Below are 4,653 nucleotides of genomic sequence, written 5' to 3' on the forward strand. Positions count from 1 at the left end.
GCGGACGCGCTCGTGCTCGGGAACTATCGGATTAAACTTGGATCGAGTGAAATTACACAAAGGAGCGCCGCGGAGGAGGGGACCCGGGGTCCGGAGACCCTGAAACTAGCCAGAGCCCTGTCCGCCCCGGCCAACTCCGCGCCCGAGCATTCAGCCCCGGCCGCGGCCGCTGAGCCAACTCCGGAGCCCTCTCTGCGTTTTGTTTTCCCCTCGGCGCCCGCAGCTGTGGAACCCCAACGACCCGGTGAGCGCGAGAGTTCGCCGTGCGCCCGAGAGGGGAGGCGGCAGGAAACCACTCCGGGCCGGGGCCGGCGCGGAGTTGGGAGCTAGGAGTTGGGCGTGTGCGGGGTGAGGGCCGGGGCGACAGGGGCAGCAGGAGCGCAGCGCCGCTCGCTCCGTGTCGCCGCCCGCGGGCCCCGAACCCGCGCCCGAGCACTGCTCGGCGCCCAACTTTTGCTTACGTTCAAGGGAGGCGGCGGCGGGGGCGCGCGGCCCGGCTGAGGGTCACTTCCTCGCATTTAAATGGCTTTTTGTTGTGCTGCTGGCGTGGGGGGGGGGCACGGGGTACCAGAGGGAGCGTGTCTGCGCGCGGAGGAGCGCGAGCGCGTGTCCTCCTGCCGCCGCCGAGCACGAGTTGCCGGCTCCCTTGGAGAGAAAAGGGAAGGAGGAAAAGTTGGGCTCCAACTCCAGCGCGAGTGGGCGATGGGCGCGCGGGCGCGGGCCGGCTGAGCGGCGGTGGCGACTCGGGAGCGGCGGCGACCCCCGCCCCCGCCCCGGACCGACCACGCCGCGTTCGCCAGCAGCCGCAGCCGCACCGGCGCGAACAAAGTGTTTCCCTCCTAGCGCGGCGACGCTGGCCGCGGGGGGACGGACAAGGCGAGGTGGGTTGGCAGCCGGGAAAGTGCGCGGGGCGCCGCGTGGGGCGGGGGCGACTCGAACACGCGTCACGGGGGGGCGTCCTAGTCTGATCCGCGGCTGCAGTGGTGGCGGAGTTGTGAGCCCAGGCGGGGGGCTCCCGGCGGCTCCAAGTGCGCGCGGAGGAGAAGAAAGGGAACGGGGAGGCGCGGCGCGGAGGGGACCCCACCTTACCGAGCTGGCCGGACCGGCGGCGGCGGCTACATAATAGAGACTTTCACCCCCGGAGCAAAGCGATTCCCCTACCCCCGCCCACCCGGGTCATCGCCGCGGGGAAGGGGGTCGCCAGGTGGCCCCCGAGGTGGCCTGGGTGTGCTTGGCCCCTGCGGAGAGCCGCGGCTCAAAGCGTGAACGGCCGAAGTGGCTGGAGGCCAAGCGGTCAGCGGGGAGAGGAAGAAGGGCGGCGGGGGCCGCGTTGTTTGTTTGATTCGCACCAGGGACTGGGCTCACGGGGCGCGGGCGGGGCGCCCGGTGGCTATGGTGCGGGGCATCCGTAGCGACACAGGGCGGCCGCTGCCGTGGGCGGGGGGCGCGGATCCGGCGGGGGCCGGGAAGCTCCGGGGAAGGAGCCGCTGGCTCCAAGCAGCCATCATTACTGAGCCGCCTTTCTCCGGATGGCTCTGCCTCGAGGAGCCCTTCACCGTGGGAGCGCACCCCAAACTCTCACCGGCCGCCCGCTTTATGAGCGCCGGGGTGGAGCGGACGGCGCGGGGAGTGCTCTTCTGATGGGTCCTACGGTTTTCCCGGGAGGTCACTTTTAGAGACCGTTCACGCCTCGGTTTTAAACTAGTTTCCCCCCCCCCGAACAGACAATGGACAAAAGAAAAGTAGCAACCCACATGGAGAGTTTCCTTTTGAATTGCTAGAATTAGATACACTATCCAGCTCTCCACTTGCTAAGTATACTTTTTAGTTTCCCATTGTATCTTATCTAGCCACTTGATTTAAATAACTTATCCTAAAATGTGTTCATCTTCAGGGCTTGATTTCTGGAATACGTCAGATGTTTAAAATTTTATTTTAAAAGGGGTATGTGAAGACCCTGATTTTTATTTTCTGAAGATATGAATTTAAGCCGTCTTTGCAATGGGCGATAACCCTTTAAAGAGGTGGAGTGTATTAACCCCCGTTTCTCTTCGGTAAGGGGAGGGTATCTATTGTATGTAATAATTAAATAGAACAAAAATATTTCCCTTTATACCCCATAGATTTAATGATCCAAAACTGTATAGCAACATGAGTATCCAGTTATAATTTATTTGGATTACAGTAATGTGTAAGCACTATGTAATTCCTATTTCAGAAATAACTTGAGCAACGGTTTTATGAAGTTGAAGCCCGTTTCCCAACCCCCAGAGTACATCTGTCGCAGTGTTTTTGTCTTGCTGTTGCACAACAGAAGCCCTCCAGTCTTTACCCTAAAATGGCAGCTTTCATTTGACTGGGGCCCATTCATTGACAATGATAATAAAGAGGCTGAAAGCTAGATGCTTGGGGCACCGAGAGTAGAACTGGCTTTGCCTTTCTAGGTGATAACAAGTAGAAGACATTTTATGTTTTCCAGTTTGTTATGAAGTTTCCTCCACAGAAAAATCTATAAAAAAAAGTTTCAAAGTAAAAGAGAATTTGGAAAAGGCCCAAGCAGCAAATTTTAGGAGCTAGTTTTTCTTATTTTGCCAAATAATGGGAATATAACATTCCCCATTTTGGTAAACTGCCGATAAATTTAAGGGATTTTGTGAGGCTTGTAACAGGTGAATTTCCTCATTTTGATCTGATTTTTTGTTTTCTTTAGCACCGTGATTTTTAGCCCATATATCCTCTTGATATTTTCTTTCCCACTGAGTTAGTAAATAGATTCACTCTATCCTAGGTTCATGCTTTTCAGATTCAAATGAATTTTAATTAGGAAATGATTTTAGAAAAGACTTCTGTGAATTCAAACTACAGTTGTATTAGTTTAACCAATGGATTTATTTAAAAATTACTTTCTTCTCTACATCTTAGCACAGAAGTCAGATTAAATGACAAAGAATTGGTGTATACAGGCAATGGTTAAAAGCTCCTCTTTTTATTAAAACAAAACCAAAAACAAAAACCAGTTTTCCCAAGCAGAAAATGTAAAAGGCAAGTTTAAAATAATGCTCTAAATAGCTTAGTTTAAAAGTAATACTCCCATACATTTCACCTGTACTTAGTTTGGCTCATAGTTCGGTTACCAAAAGTTTCTGTAATGAGTCTTATAGAGTAACCTTAACTTTTATTGAGTTAAAATTAGTGTCATGGGCAATATCTTTATGATACTGAATTATTAGGTATCATGCAGATGTAAATAATACTATATTTTTAGTTTTAAAGAAATTAGATCAAAACAACAAGAATATTTATTTGTATCTGAGAATATAATTTGAATGCTTTTATGTTCATTTTGTGTAACCATAAGTTTATAATAGTTCTTTCAAACATAGGATTATAACATGGTATTCCCAGTGCTGACAGTCCCATTAAGTGAATTTCAATTCAGCAAACATTGGCTGCATAAAGTAATAAATAAGAGACAGTGCTTTCCCTCAGGGGATTTATATCTAGTAAGGGAGAGGGAGTCAGTTCCAGAGGTAGCCAGATATTTGAATTTGGGTTCAATTTGAATTTAACTTTTAGGGAAATTAACTTTGAAGATATCAGTTATCTTTCATTCTTCATCTATAGCTGATATATGATCTTTCAGGTGTGATAGCAGGCACCATGGCCAGTTTATAAACATCTATAAATAAGGCATGGCAAGAATCAAAATGCTTAGTCAGGGCTGAGCAAAATGTGTGATTACCAATTTAAAAAAAAAAGGACATTTAATTGAAGCTTCAGCTTGTAAGAAAGTTGATTCACTTCCAATATTAAAATGATTTCTATACACAGATTAGCACACATATACAGATCACACTAAATTCACTAAAACGATTGAGAAGAAACCTTGGGGATGATGATGATGAAGTCAGGAACATATTGGTCTTATGTGACTCTGAATTACCTTGATCATTCACATAAACATTTTATTTGTCTTTAGAAAAAGGTAGACATTTGTTAATGAACTGAATTTAGGATTATATCTTACCAGGTTCTAACTTTTAGTTTGGGAGATAAACATTTTCTCTCTGTACAATTTTTATTATGGTCTTAGTTCTTTTTTTTTTAAATTGAAATATAAAATAATTTGGGAGTTGTCACTTAGTTTTCTACCAAAAAAATTAAGCTGCAATGAGTTATTTCAATGTGGATAATATCGCACAGGATGCAATTAGAGCAGAAGTCCATATATAGCTGATGATGAGCTGGGAGGTAATTAAAAGCTCGGTCAAGCTACTCTTATATTTTTCTTTTTCAGCATATTAAAAATAAGAGATGAAACTATACCTTTGGTAAAATGATAAATAGAAAACCAGAATGATGCTGTCAAATAGATATTCATTTGTAAGCATTAGCGATTCTTTGGCTATTTACAGCGTGAGGGCCTTGGAGAGCTAGTTTAACTTTTTCATTTTACAGATAAAGAAACTAAAGCCCAGAGAGATTAATTAAATAATTTTCCTCAGGCTGGTCACCTAGTATGGTAGAGCTCATCAGAGTCATGCTGTTCTCTCAGTGCCTAGTCCTGTGCCCACGCAGAAGGTCCTAGGCCTGTCTTTGTTGAATGATGAACTGGTTCTGGATGAACTTGTTGTTGTTGTTGTTAAGTGCCTT

The 4,653-nt window shown here is 47.2% G+C and overlaps 1 protein-coding gene across 1 annotated transcript in view; it reads left to right on the forward strand.

The window, feature by feature from the left end:
• Positions 1-4,653, forward strand: part of CHD7 (chromodomain helicase DNA binding protein 7) — a 409,978-nt gene continuing 405,325 nt past the window's right edge. The window contains exon 1 of the mRNA XM_006874046.1: positions 1-244. The gene's annotated coding sequence lies outside the window, so the exon portion shown is untranslated. The remainder of the gene's footprint in view (positions 245-4,653) is intronic.

This window comes from Chrysochloris asiatica, unplaced genomic scaffold (genome assembly GCF_000296735.1).
Source record: "Chrysochloris asiatica unplaced genomic scaffold, ChrAsi1.0 scaffold00259, whole genome shotgun sequence".
NCBI lineage: Eukaryota > Metazoa > Chordata > Mammalia > Afrosoricida > Chrysochloridae > Chrysochloris > Chrysochloris asiatica.